Source organism: Apium graveolens, chromosome 4 (assembly GCF_009905375.1).
Source record: "Apium graveolens cultivar Ventura chromosome 4, ASM990537v1, whole genome shotgun sequence".
Lineage (NCBI taxonomy): Eukaryota > Viridiplantae > Streptophyta > Magnoliopsida > Apiales > Apiaceae > Apium > Apium graveolens.
The window spans coordinates 59082564-59099857 of NC_133650.1; positions in this window are offsets into that span (position 1 = coordinate 59082564).

The following is a 17294-nucleotide window of genomic DNA, read 5'->3' on the forward strand; positions in this document are numbered from 1 at the left end:
ATTTTATTTTGATAATATTTTAAAGATTTAATCTATTCAAATCTTGCCTTATAGTCTCATCTATGTGATGAACTTTTGAAGCTAATTATAACTTGAACGGTGGTAGTTCAAGTAGTATTTGAGAAAGATATAAGTATATTGGGGTATCTTGTAACTTCATCTTTTAAACTTATATCTAATTAATAATTGTCTTATGAATGACAAAGATTTTCAGAAAAACGTTGAGACAAGGTTAGATATATGAGATCACCTTGCAACGATATTTTTTTTTATACAGTTATACACTGGGACTTTGTGTATATTGTGCATGGAAGAGGACTTCCAATATTTTGAAAAGTATATATGTATATATATATACTGAATATTTTGCGACTTCATCGCATTAAGATATCAACTTGGTTCATTTCTTTTGACCAAGACTTTCATGAGTACTATAAGAAGGCTCATATATTGTTAATCATTATACATATTATTTTGGTGGGCTTGCTGCTCACCCTTGCTTTCTTCTTTCATCACATAACATCAGATAGACAAGATGAACCGGACCAAGCTCCCGATTCGCAAGAGGTTAGGAGACGTTCCGCAGTTTTCTAGAAGCACTGATGCCGCCATAGCTGAGGTAGGAACTACCAATAGGCTAGGCTTTCAACTTTTGATGTATCAGATTATGTATATTTATGAATTGTAATAATGGCAAAGAAATGTAAATTTATTCAGAAACCTGTTTAAGGTGTACTGGCATATAATTGTGGAATAAAACGACTTGTGATTATTTTTGGATATTCATCTCTGAGACTATAACTTGTGGTGTGTGTGTTTATTGTGGGGTCACAGTACAGAGTAGTTGATTATTTATTAAGATTGGGTGTTGTTAAGGGAAATGGAACTCGTGACAACCCGGATCCCCGACCCCGGATTTGGGGGTGTTACAGAAATGGTATCAGAGCCAAGCGTTATAAACCTCAGAGATGATGGGACGTTAAGATAATAAGTTCACTAAGATAATAAGAACTCTTGCCAAGTTCATAGTCGGACTACCTAACATAGTACTGACAGTTAAAACCCTTATGGGAACCCTTATAAATGTAGCGATAGAAGCGTAGTTCGTTATCGTATATGGTAGCGGGACTCCGAACCCTGAAGTTGAGGAACATCAACGCGATGATGTTTTATTACTAATTGGAGATCAGATTGTGGATCCAATAGAGCGTCCTAACGCAGGACCAGATGATGTTGATATTGAGGATGTAGCGGTTGAGGATGTTGTCCTAGAAGGGATAGTTGCTGAGGAGGATCCCATGGAGGATCCTGACGAGATTGGATAAAGGACCACTGATGAATTGATGACCCTGGTTGGGTCGACTACCAGAGGTAGGATTGGCCGGTCACTACCAGAGGTTCGTTCAAGTTTGTAAAGATAGTAGCCCCTTTAACGCGGCTTACTCGTAAGACTGAGAAGTTCGAATGGACAGAGAAATGCGAGAACAACTTTTAAGAACCGAAGCAAAGGTTGGTGACGTTCCCTATGTTGGCGTTGCCGGATGGAAAATGAGATTTTGTGATTTGTAAGTGACGCTTCGCATAAGGAATTAGGGTGCTTCTTATATAGCACAGCAAGATAATCGCGTCTGCGTCAAGACAATTAAGGGAATTTAAAATTCGATATCCCCACCCATGAGCTTGGGCTCGTGGCAATAGTTTTGCCCTAAAGATTTGAGGCACTACTTGTATGGAGAGAAGTGTGAGATTCACAAACCATAGGAGCTCTAGTACATTCTTACGTAGAAAGAGCTCAACATACGCCAGAGGAGGCGGTTAGAGCTAATCAAGAATTATGATTGGGAGATTCTTTATCATTCGGGGAAAGCCAATATTGTGGCTGATGCCCTTAGTAAAAAGGAGAGACTCAAGATGATAATGTCTTTTGGAGAGTTTATAAGAGATTTTGAGAAAATGGAAATAGTAGTGAAGGTAACCGGAGCCGGTACCGAAAAGCTGTTTGAGATAGCAATACAGCCCGAAGTATTGGAAAAGAACATATTGTGCCAGTAAAAGTGATGAATGAAGGCAGAGAGCCAACAAATAGGTATGAGATTAATACCGAGAGTGATGATAAGGGAATAATGAGGTATTCCTATAGAATTTGGGTTCCAAAGGTTTAAGAGCTTAAAGATGAAATCTTAGATGAAAGCTAGTTTGAGGAATAAGAGTTAGAGCAAACCCTGAATGTGATAGTCAGGGAGGTTGCCACCAAGACAAAAGGAACCCATAACATGATGAAGTGGAAAATGAGGATTTAAATTATGTAAGATGACCCCAATTATGGGGAGTAGGAAGAAATATTTAGACTGAGGAAACAAAAGTCGAGTAAGGACAGGAGACCTGAGATGGTACCCCTATACGGCAATTCATGGACCTGTCTAAAGAGAACTTAGACTATTATCCCCAACCACCACCCTGAGGAGACAGTGCGGTGGGAAATTCTTTCATGACCTTTAAGTCGCTAAGCTCTCAGAGTTCCAAGGAACAAGCTGACCCAGTCGAGGCAAGAGCCTGGCTAAAGGAAATAGATGAATCATTTGAGATTCTAAATGATTAACGAACCACAAAAGACTGTTTTATCACTTACCCTCCTAAGAGAGAGACCACCCGCTGGTGAAAGGCCAAGGAAGGCACGGAGCAAGAGATTATAATAAACTGATTTAAGTTCAGTCAATTGTTTTCAGGAAAGTACTTCCCAAGGTTATGGAGATAGTGTAAAAGCTTAAGAGCCAGAACAAAGGCAGACGAGTATGATGAATTATGAATCTAAGTTGTAAAAGTTATCAAGATTCATTCTGAAGACACGAATCCAGAATGACGGGATGTTTGAAATCAATGCTTATGTTGTGTTGGTTCATGAAATAACGATAAGAGAAAGGAATATAAAGGCAAGAGAGTTTGAGGAATGATAAGGGAGTTGGGTATGAGGAAACCCTAAAGACTCGTAGAAATAGAAATAAAAAAGTAGGTAATCGTCCGGATGAGAGTGATTCACCATGAGTTAAATTGATGGTTGAAGGTATAAGAGATACATATATTTTATCCCCTGTAAGTTGGGAAGATTCGAGGAAACCTTGAGATAATTCGAAGGATAAATAATGAGACGCGGATAGACCGAGGAGACAAGAAAGTAAGAAATTAAGAAAATTGGGTGAAGGAAGTGACCTTCAAGAAGGTAAAGTGTAAGACCGGTGGCATGATACCCAGAAAGGGAGACGCCAGATATGAAAGATATCCCAACATTGAGATGACTGTTGAGATAAACAACAAAAGTAAATAAGGAATTATTAAGAAGAAGTTCACGTTGAACATGACCAATATCTTCCAGAACATCCATGTTATCATTACCAAATCAAGAAAGAAAAGTGGATGACCATTGTTATCTTTTGGAGGCCATATGGATTGACCTCAATTTGAATAAGGATGCTATTATGAAGTTAGGTATAGACTATCGAGGTGGGAATGATTGAATAAGACACCCTTATCAGGGATATATGACTTGATTTATCCATGGAAGGATGCAGGTACCTTTTAAAGGTGGAATTAAGGATAGAACATCGGTAACTTAAAATGAATCCTAGGGGAATGCATAAAGGTTGGAATTTCACCCTTAATAGGGACAGTATGAGTTTTGACAGTATGATTTGGAAAGGGTTAATGTAGCAACAACCTTTAAGAATCAGTGGAGAAATTTTTCAGAAGTATATAGACAATGGTTCTAGTAATAGTAAATGGTATTTTAATATGCCCTGTATCTAGGGAATACAGGAGGAACGATTGAAGGATAACCTTAGAGGTTTTACAAGGAGAAAGGTAATATTCAAAATTTTCAAGAATAGAAATGTTGATAAAGGAAATATGACGTAATTATAATGTTGCCAAGTGGGGCACGTGTTAAACCACGAGAAAGTATGGATCGAACCAGTAATGGTCGAAATTATTCAGGGCAATTAGGACTTAAGATAAAAGATGTTCTAATTATGATTGAGAGTCAGTCATGACAGTGATTAACCTCTAAAGACTGAGGCAATAACTTATGGAAAAATGGTGATTTTTTTTTTACTCATCAGATTTTAAGGAAAGCATTTTCACATAAGCTGTGATTGAAATAAGGTAGAAAATTTATTTGGAGATGGTTAAAGTGACATTGACTGTAAGGAAATTTTACTATCAGGAAAGGCCAAAGAGGTGGCCGACACTTTAAAGGTAAGAGGATAATTATAGGCGCTTGTGCCAAAAGAATACAGTGATGATGGTTAAAACTGTGAAGGTTGTATTATGGTTTGGAAGATTGACATTCCTTCTGATGACTGTGCAATACCCAGCCGTAATAGTAGTTGGTAAAGGTTTAATTCGTGTAATCGCCATGAGCGGGCTATCTATCTTAGAAGGTACTATCTTGAGAATGAGCCTGGACCATGTTTCAAAAGGACTAAACGAACCTTTGAGATCAGGAGTGTTCTTCATGAATCAGAAATGGTGATTATGTTACCTCCTTAGAAGGATTTGATACGACATGTATGGACTCCGTATGGTTAGCTATTAAGATTTCATGGAAAGTGAATGATGACAGTGGGTCAGTGGTGGACCATAGTAAGGCAACAATGATTCTGCGAGTAACGAGCTGATTACAACCGTGAGAGTTGTATTGGAATGGATGTTGAGATTGAGTACCACTAAACGGGTCGTGGTAGTGTATAAGTTATCATTGATAGACTAATTAAGTAGAGTATCTACCTATTGAATATTTATTCCCTCTTATGAAAAGAGAGTCGTATTACTATATGAGGAAGGTTGCGGTGCAAGCATAGAACTCTAGTAACGGTGATGTCTAAAATGAGATCCCAGGTTCGATTTTCGAAATCGAGGGAGTTTCAAAGGTGATTGTGTATAAGCTCGAGGAAGAGCATGGGTCCATAGAATGATGGATGGAATAGAAATATTTAGGCATGGGAAATACGATGCTATAATACTTGATGCTGATATAAATACGTATATGTTTTGTTCTCCTATGACAAACCTCTATAGTTCAGAGGTAGGTTCCAAGCCAGATATTTTGTGGCAGTATATTTTTTTTATATATACAATTCTCTTCAGTTCGTTCTTTTCTCTTCTTTTCATTTCATGTAAGTTGAGAAGAACAACCCTTCCAGAAGGGGAGGTATTGCCGAATGACTGTCTATCTGTGTGATAGAAGCCTAGTAGGATACCAACTATTGTTTAATTGCTTGTCAAGTACTAAAGGCTGGCCACCTTCTGTACTAACTATGCGAGATAACAAGTGTTCATGATCATAGTGATCTCTCAATAAATTCTTTTACTTCTATATGAAGGATTAAGCTTTCGAAAATAGAAACAGCTGAAAAAGGAGTAGTAAAGTTATGGTGGTATTCAGAATGGGAACAAATTCGTAATACTAAGGTTGACGTGGTTATTAAAAGGTTATAGAACGCTAACGAGCAAAAGTATAACCAGTATAATATTAGGAACGGAAGGTAGTAGCGATTACGAACTGGAAAAGAATGGGTATTGAGAAGCAAAAGCTCTAATGTTAAACGCTATAATGAGAGTCTGTGCAATAGACTTGAAAAAATTTGGAATGATCACTTAACGCGGATTTAGTTATATCACGACAATAGATCATATGTCATTATCGAGGTGTCACCTTATGAGATCCTTGAGGGAAGATAATGTCGATCTCCCTTATGTTAGGATGAAGTTGTAGAGCGCAAGATGCTCGGACCCGCAGTAGTCCAAAGGACCAGGGATATAATAGATCTAATCGGAGGACGGCTGGTAGTAACCCAAGATGGACATAAGAGGTATGCTGATTTGACTCAAAAAGGACAAAGAGTATGAAATAGGGGGCCTAGTAATGTTATAGGTATCCCCTTGGAAACCCTTGAAAAAGGATTGATGAGGTTCGGAAAGAAAGGAAAGCTAAGTCTACAATTTGTTGGACCCTTGGATATATTAAGACGTTTGAGAAGTTAGCATATGAGCTAGCCCTACCCCCGAACCTGTAGCAAGTTCATAACGTGTTCCACGTATCAATGTTAAGGAAGTGTAATTCGGATGCCAGACAAATAGGGGCATATGAGCGCATAGAAATGCAACCAGACGTAACCTATATGGAGCAACCAGGAAGGGTATAGAGTAAAAAGGAACGAGTGCTTAGGAGAAGGGTTATCAAACTAGTAAGAGTTTGATGGTAGAACCACAATGTGGGAAAATTTACTCGAGAGTTAGAAAGTGTAATGCTAAGAGAGTATCCCTATTTATTTTCTATCTGATTCCGGGACGGAATCCTTTTAAGGAGGGGAGACTGTAATAACCCCAATTTTTGGGAAATTTTTGAAACCCTTATGAATAGTGTTTTTGCTGAATGAGAAAACTTTTCATGCCACACTATGTAGGGGTTCTGATATGGATATTCTGAGATTTTATTAGTACTTTATATGGGATATAAGTGTATGTAAAGATCGTCAGAATCCAAATCCGAACACTTTGATTTTTCCCGGAAATACACTAGATACGGAAAGATTTGAGAAAAAGGTAACAGGATAAAAAGGATTTAAATTAAAGAATTATAGGAGAGGATCATAAAAGGAATATAATATATTGAGAAAGGTTAAGGGAACCTAAGTAATAAGATCCCGGGTATGATCCTTCAAACGATAAACGAAAATGAAAGTTAAGCGAACCGTATAACAGATCAGCGGTCATTAGGCAAACAATTAGGAAGTTAATCAAAGGGATTAGAGAGGATGATGTCACCCAACCAATGAGAAGAGGACAAGGAGGGGAGGATGACATCATGAGGATGACACAAGCATGACATGGGAAGGAAGGAGATGTGGTGGCTTTTTAACCACACAAAATCAAGGGAAACTAGGTAATTTACTAAAACAAACACAAAAATCAAACCAACCAAGCCAAGCAAATCATTTTTCATCAAAATCAAAAAGAAACCAAGACATTGTTCTTCATGCTCTCGGCCAAAACAGAACCAGAACACTAAAACTGCTGTATCTCCTTCATTTCTCACTCAAATATTGTGTTCTATAGCTCATTGGAAAGGTATTGAGATGGCCTACAACTCTTGTTCACAAGTCTCGTCCAAATAATCATGGTAAGACCCTCATTTTTACAGTTCTTTAAATCGGACTTTTAGAAACTTCAAAGCCTAACTTTGTGTTCTTGATTTCTTTGGAAAGATCAAGCTTGTAGGAGGCTCCCTAAGGCTTCCTAGAAACTTAACACCTCCCAAGGAAGGTATAAACTTCAAACCCTAGCCTTTACTTTATTTGTTATTAAGTTTAATGGTTGGTGTTGTGAAATGAGAAGCATGGATTGTGATTATTAGTAGTTTGGTTTGATTTGGAAGTGTTTTTGGTAATTGAAGCTTGATTATAGTTCATAGGTCGTGATTGTGGTTGTTTGAGTTGAAAACCTTGGAGATTATGGACTGATGTGGTATGGTTTAGGTGAAGTTTTGTTGTATTGATGGTTATGAGTTTGTTGGTGGTTAATTGGAGTAGTTTAAACATTGGTAATCGCGTAAACATAGCCGTCGTAACGTCCGATTTTCTTTGGACTGTTTTTGTGCATAACATTAGGACCCGAGAACCCCCTGCTAGATTATGACCACTGCCATGTTAGATAGCTCATGTTACGAGCTTCGTTTTGATATGTAGTTCGTTCGATTCCGATGCACGGTTTAGGAGAAACGACCGTTTCAAGTAACGGCGTTTCGCGAACGAAACTTTTCCCCTCGCCTTACTTTGAAACATAGGTTAAAGACCAAAAAGGGTTAATTAATGCATGAAACATTTATGGTAAGTGTGTTAGGCAGTTGGTAAGACACTCGCGAAGGAATCGCCTTAAAACTCGTAAAGGTTAAATTATTAAAAATGGTGGAGCCGAGGGTACTCGAGTGACTTAAGAGAATCAGTAAGCGCAAAACGAGCGTTAGAGTCTGAGTTGGTTAGAGTATAGATTTACAAGTGACTTTGGTTTAATTCCAACTTACTTGTTGTTTATAGGTTACCAGACTCGTCCCGAGCCATTCGTAACCCCCAGTCGCTCAGGCAAGTTTTCTACCCGATATATTGTTGTTGTGATGTAAATATATGTATATGCATTATCTTGTGATAGTGCATGATTGTTATTAGCAAATTTTGCGATATATTGGAGCATGCTGATATGGTATATATGCATGTCTGTTTCGTAATCTGGTTATCTATCTGTTGATTTCAATGCTTATAGTTGCATAATACCTATGCTAGAAATAAGCAAGTAGTTGCGTATACCCTTAGCATAGGGGATAAAAGGTGAACATATTTCTAAACCGGGAGTCGATGTTCCCGAGTATATTATATATATATATATATTTATATATATATGGATATAGTTTTTAAAACTATGGATCGAATAAGGTTTATTCGATACCTTTATTTTACTTAATTGAATATTAATTTGAGTATTCATTCGAGGGCTTATGACTCAGTTTATTTTATTATTTGAATATTATTTGAATATTCATTCGAGGGCTTATGACTCAGTTTATATTATTATTGAATATTACTTGGATATTCATTTGAGGATGTATGACTCCTTTATTTTATGAATATTATTTATAGTATTCGTTCGAGGTATTATGACTCCGCTTATTACTTAATAATATTCTTTATTGTATTAAAGAATAAGGTGTCGATAATCAAACTTACTTTTGATTATTCAAATAAAGATATTACTTTCGTATAAGTATATCTTTGATTATTTGCTATTCATTTCAAGTATAAGTTTTAATACTTCTACTTCAATTATTTTATAAAGATTATTCTTTATGGGAATATTATTTAAATAATAATATTCAGACATTTTCTAAATATTCTGGGGACTGATTTACTTCATTAAATCAGCTTCACTCCAAACATTCTTAAAAATGTTTTGCGAGTCTTCAAAATGATTTTTTTAAAAGTTAGAGCGGATCCCAAAACTCATTTTTTTAAGATCCTCCTTTCGAAGGGGATTTAAATACTCGCTCAAAACCTGAGGGATCCGGCTCTGTGGTGTGTTTTATATTCGCAACAAGGTTGCTGTTTTGATAAATGAATTGATTACTTACCCAACACTCGGGAAGTAAAATTCTTGGAACAAGTTAATCCATTAACAGGCATCGCCTGGGAAATATCGGTGAGTTCTCCTTTCCAAATAGATACGACTTCTTGGTGGAGCCGTATCAACAAGTTTCTACTTGGGGAAAGTGGGGACAAGCTTTACGTTTCAGAGTCATGGATTTCATCTGAACTAGGAGTGGCGTAAGTGGCCGAGTAGCGCCGGCCCAGCCTTATTATATTGGCCCAAATAGCCTGGAAGTTCCGCTAAGGCGGTCCATTCCTTAGGAGTTCAGTGTTCGGTTGACAAGTAAATCCGACAGGTTCTCCTCTACATGTAGAAAATGGTGGGGTTGTACTACTACGACTGATCATCGTAAGTGGTCTTCCTGGCGCGGCAAACTCCCGTAATGAGTTCATCATCCAATTGGATAATTTCTGCAACACTACCCAGAGCACTTCGATAGAAAGGCTACGGTTGGGCGATTGTTGAGTGTTGGCAGGGTCAAGTTTTCAAAATGATGTTTACATCAAATGAAGTATCTCGTAACTTCATTTTATTTTGATAATATTTTAAAGATTTAATCTATTCAAATCTTGCCTTATAGTCTCATCTATGTGATGAACTTTTGAAGCTAATTATAACTTGAACGGTGGTAGTTCAAGTAGTATTTGAGAAAGATATAAGTATATTGGGGTATCTTGTAACTTCATCTTTTAAACTTATATCTAATTAATAATTGTCTTATGAATGACAAAGATTTTCAGAAAAACGTTGAGACAAGGTTAGATATATGAGATCACCTTGCAACGATATTTTTTTTTATACAGTTATACACTGGGACTTTGTGTATATTGTGCATGGAAGAGGACTTCCAATATTTTGAAAAGTATATATGTATATATATATACTGAATATTTTGCGACTTCATCGCATTAAGATATCAACTTGGTTCATTTCTTTTGACCAAGACTTTCATGAGTACTATGAGAAGGCTCATATATTGTTAATCATTATACATATTATTTTGGTGGGCTTGCTGCTCACCCTTGCTTTCTTCTTTCATCACATAACATCAGATAGACAAGATGAACCGGACCAAGCTCCCGATTCGCAAGAGGTTAGGAGACGTTCCGCAGTTTTCTAGAAGCACTGATGCCGCCATAGCTGAGGTAGGAACTACCAATAGGCTAGGCTTTCAACTTTTGATGTATCAGATTATGTATATTTATGAATTGTAATAATTGCAAAGAAATGTAAATTTATTCAGAAACCTGTTTAAGGTGTACTGGCATATAATTGTGGAATAAAACGACTTGTGATTATTTTTGGATATTCATCTCTGAGACTATAACCTGTGGTGTGTGTGTTTATTGTGGGGTCACAGTACAGAGTAGTTGATTATTTATTAAGATTTGGTGTTGTTAAGGGAAATGGAACTCGTGACAACCCGGATCCCCGACCCCGGATTTGGGGGTGTTACACACATCAACATTACATACCACTTCATAAGGGAACATGTGATGGAAGGTATAGTGGAATTGCATTTTGTTCCAACAGATCAACAACTAGCAAATATCTTCACAAAACCACTATGTGAAGCTACTTTTACAAGATTGGTAAATGAACTTGGAATGGTTTCAGGTTCTTTCTCTAAATCTGTTTAGTTTATGTTCTGATACATCAGACCTAATGATCAGTATTTACAGATATTACTATCTTTATGTAATCTGTCCTTAAATTGAAATTTACCTAAGTGCTGATTGTTGTCTGATGTGAATTTCTAAACTCTAATAGAAATATGAATGTTTCTGTGACTATTCAATCCAATGAGGATAACTGTGCTAGATGTTGACCTAGTAGTCTCTAATATACTAAAGATCCCATGTTTGAAGTAATTGTTTATGTGGAAATCTTTTAACACAAGCAAATTCTGATATTGATCTTGATTAGGTTTACTTTATGTATCTTATTACTAAGTCAAAAACTAGAATAGTGCTTCTTATCTGTTAAGTTCTGATGTTGGTAAATCTTATGGATGTACTAAGTTTTGATAAGCCTCACTAATCAAAAGAAAAAGTAAAGAAAAGAAATAAATATCAGGTACTCCTTTGAGATCTAGAGAAAAATATATGTGGAAGGGAAGACTCAAGTGCATTGCTGGTATTAAGTAATATGCATTAGAAAAGCAAAATAAAATTTTCTTGGTGACTTTTCACATTCTCTGATTACTGGAGAAATACTCTGATAATAGTATAAATTCTGATAAGCAGTTGTGACTCACTTACACTGAGGAGCTCCTGTGAAAAAGAATTACAGAAATATGCATTCACTTTTTAAGTACAGAAGCCATATTCTGATGACCTTTAAATTCTGATAATAATCAAGTTGTGATGCTTACGTGGCAGTATTTATTTACTTGATTTATTTTTGGTCAATACTTGAACGGTTCTATTTTATCAGAATATTGGTTTAAGTGAGATAAAGACAGTCATAATCATTTGTTTATTGGGAGTAGTTTTTTTATTGAAAAACTGCATGTGCATAGTAATCATTACTTATTTCCCGTGCCCATTGACTATTGTCTTAACTACTGAATGGCTGACAGGTGTAAAGACTGTTCCAATTCATCTTAACTGCTGTCAAGTGGCATGTATAAGTAAAAGAGAGAAAAGATTTTAAATCTTTTATCTACTTTTATATTCTATACTCTCTCTTTTCTCTTATTCTCTCTATATTCTTTGACGGTTTTTACACAGTCATTTTACCAAATACCTTTCAGACATTCTTATTTCTCACTTCTTTTTCAATGGCACCCAATGATCTAATCTTTAATGGAGCAAAGTTCGTCCCCAACAACTACACTGCCATTCTAACCAAGAGTGATGCTCCGTCGGGAATTCATTTTGTTCAGGACTTCTTGGCTCACAGTGAAATAGGGTTCGCTTTGACGCAACCATCCACTTTATCTGGAACTCAAGTTCTGACGTTCTGGCGAACGGGACTTTATGATGATGGTGGTAAGGATGGGACTCCAAGCATCATTTTATAGCAAAGGAAGTGGAGTACGTTGTTACTCAGGCAACAGTCAAGAAAACTCTATATCTACCTGAGAACTGCTTGCTCTGTGGAATTGCTTGCTCCCTGCTTCTACCAGATGATGCCAAAAGGGGGAGAAAGTAATTAAGTCCAAATGCACAACTGATCAACCACTGAAGGGTAAGGATGATGATAATGAAGACCAGGGAAACTCTAAAAGGAGTAGAGGTCTAAGTCAAGGCAGGGGTTCTTTATCAAGGGAAGCCAGAACTATAAGTCAAAGAACAAGTACTGATACTAAAAGGATAAGTTCTGATGAACAAACTCTGAAACTTGATGAAGAGATCTTTAAAAGGCTGTTCCTAAAGGACAATCCAGGCATGGATATTGAAAGTCTGAAGGAAGAAGAGATTAGACTGAAAGCTGAAAATGACAAATCTAAGTCACAGTCTAAAACTCAAGTCACAGAAAAGAAACTACCTAATCCTAAGGGCATTGTGATCAAAGAGAGGACAAATACTGAGGCATCTAAGGCCAAGTCCAAATCACAGGTGGAAGTTGATCCTAGATTCAAAGGTAAGGAAAAAGCTGATGAATCTGTAAAGATATATCTGCCAACCATAGATCTGGAAGTAAATGCTGATGAAGGTACAAATATGATTTTGAAGGAGAAAAGGAATATTCAAGCAACCTCTGACAGAGCTCAAGTTGTCATGACATCAGAAGAATAGGAAACCTCTGACATTGCTCATGTTAAACCTTTAACTGTTCTACTACCTGGGTTTACTAAAGCTCAACAATCTGCTCAACCTATGAAGACTTCAACAAATGTTTTTCAGGGTAGATTGATCCAAGGGAAGGAAGCTAAAGATAGAAAAGGACTGGGTAATGCTGATGAGAAAAAAATAAACAACTCTACCTCAGATCCTACATCTCTTACTGAACCAGGAGTAGGGACAACTCCAGAAAGACTAATTCAATTAGAGTCTGTACAGATGGTCTATAACTCCAAGCTGAAAGAAGACATAATGCTTTATTTTATGACAGATGGGAGAGTATTCCAGATAAAAAAGGATACAATTCGGTTGAAGTATTATGAAGAACTGCAACATGTTTTATTTCTACTTCAAGTGAAGAACAGGTCAACAGATGGTGCTACCAGACACTTAATATATGATATTCAGAGGCAGAAGAAACTTTACTCTGTAAAGTAGACTAAGACCATACTATCCAAAATACAAGGCTCACAATGGTGATTTAGTTGAGATGAAGCCCAATACTGCCAAGATCACTACTTTTCTAGGTATTAAGGGTGTTGAATTTAATCTGGAGTTTGACAAAGCTTATCCGATCAGACTGGATCAGGAGATAAGGAAAGCAAAGATTAGTGATCTCAGGGCTTCTATCTTTCAGACAGGAGAAGATACAGTTGAACTTAAAGATGCTAAAAGGAGGATGATAAATGAACTTGAATATGCTGAGAGACCTCTTCTGAAGAACTATCTCAGAACAACTCCTGACATTCAAGAGATCACACACTGAAGCCAGGTCGAGGACTACAACTGTTAAATTTTGGAGGATATACAGGCTAAAACTGATATCAGACTTTAAGGATGGTAAAAGCGACAAGGACTGTGAGTTGTAGTCATCTAGTCAAATTCTCATATGCATTTGTACTTAATATTTTTGACATTATCAAATATCTATTGAACTTGTATATTATGCTAATTTACAAGTTGAGGGAGATTTTTAGATATATTTGTGATGTCATGTCTAATAATGATTTGTGTTTAGTTTTCAGATCTTGACTAACAGGACAAATTAGGACTTAACTGGAAATCCGTACTTATAATGAAGTCAGAACTTGAGATATCAGAACTTAAGTTATCAGAACTTAAGATATCAGAAGATATTCATCAGAAGATAATATCAGGACTTAAAAAGACTTTCAGATAAGGAAGGCGACTGATTGAAGGGAAAGAAGATCAAGACTAAAACAAGAAGAGATATGCATGTAGAAGAATTTAATGAAGAATAGAAGACTTGGAGGAAAAGATAACTAATTGATATATTTTAGGATACAGAATTATATTCGATATCAATTAGAGATTATCTTGTAACTGTGTGGTATATAAACACATTATAGGGTTTATACTAGAAGTGTTATCATTATCGAGAATATTATTCATTGCAACCCTAGCAGCTCTTAGTGATATTGTTCATCACTGAGAGAGAACAGTTCCATTGGAATACTATTTTCTTAATAAGATTATTCTTTATTACATACTTGTGTTCTTAATTCAATTTGATTGTATTATACACTGTATTCAACCCCCTTCTACAGTGCGTGTGACCTAACACAATCCGCCAATAACAAAAACGAATTCTTAAGAACAAGAGCACCCAAAAATTCAATTTTTATAAATACTTTACCTCAATTCAAGATATTGATACCAACGGATAGAGCTCGAAACAAGTTTGAATTTGGTTCAAGAATCAACAAAAATGGTTCATTCAATCTTCCAAAAACATTGATCAAAGTTTGAGAAGAAATCTCACCCCCAATATTGTTCTTGAATAATTCTGAATTTTCTGAAATTTTAATAAAATAAAATGAATAAAAAAACTAGTTTCAACTATTTATATTAACTGAAAAATTATACCCAAAAATCAAATAAGGGTATTTTATTCATGAATTACAATAATTAAGCCCCAAAATAATAATTATGGGGAATAATTTTAAAAACGATAAAAATATAAAATTAATATCGAAATTTCCCAAAAATTGTGAATAATGTAAAAAATACAAAAATATTGGGTATCTGAAATACGTAAAATTTTTATAAAAATAAAAAAAACACGAATTTTATGGACTTTAACGTCCCGGTGGGGTCCCGGTCCGTTCGTTTTTGAAAAACATAATGATGCTTAGATTAAGAGAAAAACCCGAATATGCATAAAATACATTCAAATGCATATCAATGAGATAAAACAGGTACCTTGATAAAGACGTAATTAAATACGAGTCCAAATTACAGATCGATTCATATAATTGCAGTTTTAACACATATTAATCAATCGAAAAATTTTCTGGTCCGCACGGAAACACACATAACAGGTATAACATCTAATATTATGGCAATAAATACTTTGAACTTATAAAACACATAATATTTATTCATTTAACATATAATATTCACATAATTTTCCCAGATATTACACCTAATCGTCCAACGATCACCGGAGCCGATACTAGCCGAAATATTTGCCTATCTCTATCTCTCTTTTCTAGCCTCTCCTTGTGTAGAGCAGCTAGGGTTTTTTCTGAAAATGATTTTTAACTTCTTAACCCTAAAATTATACATCATCATATATATATAGGGCAGAGAGATATATTGGCTTAACCCTAATCCATTTTGGGTGTCATGTAAAACCATAACTGCTTAGGTTATTAGATTAAAATTTAAATTATCATTTAATTATTTAAGTCCAACTCAATTAATTAAATAACTAATATTGAATTTATAATCATATAATTTAAATTTGAAATTTAAATTAAAAATCATTTTAAACATTCTTAGTGTGTGACCCTTTAGGTTATTATTACGTTGGCAATAATTTTAATATCCAATAATAAAATTATAAACAATGAGTGTCATCTAATAATACATCATTGTTACCCAAGTAATTGTATTAATTGGTGATCTAATTAAACCTTTCGTGAATAATGTACATTACAATATAATCCCTTTAACCTTATTTTATAGATCAAACTCAAGGCATGTATTGTGTCATCCTCTATAACGTTTAATCTGGATTTCCTTAATCAATGAGTAAACTATTAAACAAATCAGTATTTAAGCACGACCATGCATTTTATAGTCTCACTCAATCAAGAGGAAAAAATATCACTCCTTAATATACGAGGGCTAAATCCCATCTAGATCATTCATATTTCTCATACGATTCATAATATACCCAATATCTACTTTTATTATTACCCCATCAATGATAACTTTTAATAGAATCAAAGTGTATTAATTCTCGTATAAAATATAATGATTTCAGGTCTAAGAACCAATACATCATTATCACTATGAGATTAACTTATGACACTATAAACATGTAGTATCTCACAACGGGTCAATCCAGCACCATGTATCTAATACACGTGCTTGTGTTTTTGACTTGATACCATACTTATGATCAATGAGATGTGATCATCAATTAACAAACACACTATTCTCAATGTATTATTATCGTCCCTTAACAATAATACTTGACTAGGGACCTTTAGGAATATCAATACTATTCTCATTTCTAAGTCACATACTTAGAGATATAGATTTACATATCATATTCTAAGGACATGTATTAATGTAACATTTTTATCGTTGAAAATAAAGATATAATAAATTTCTAAAAAATCAAAAATATAATCATAATTAATAATACAAATGTCTCATAACATAAACATAATATTGTTGTCTCTAGGGAACACACGCTAATAATCTCCCACTTGCACTAGAGCCAATCACCCACTATGCCATAAGTGGGCTATTGTAATGCCTAAATGGTGTTACAATAGGCCCAAAAAACATTACATTAGGTCTATTATAACACTAGGGGGCGTTACGCATACGAGCATTACAATAGACACCCTAATGTAACATTTCAGTGATCTATTGTAACAAAGACAAAAATATTATAATAAGCAACTAATGTAACACTAAAATGCCCAAATGTAACGCAAAATGAGTGATAAATTAGCTTGATTAAGATTGCATAAAAGGGACCCACATGTGGGGCCCATGTGGCATGTGACCTCTTGTGAGGCCATATAGCCTAATCTAACAGTATGGTTTATCTATTGTACCGACATATTTAAATGTAACATTTAATTTTAAATATTTTAAAATATATGATCTGTATAATAATACCAATCCTATTACAATTACTACTAGGAAAAAGTATCAAGTCCAAACCATACTACTATATAACATACAAACTACCCCAAACATCAACTACTACAACCGAGTATATATTACAACTATGACAAAAGTGCTAGATTACATTTGGGTTCCTCTGTCTCC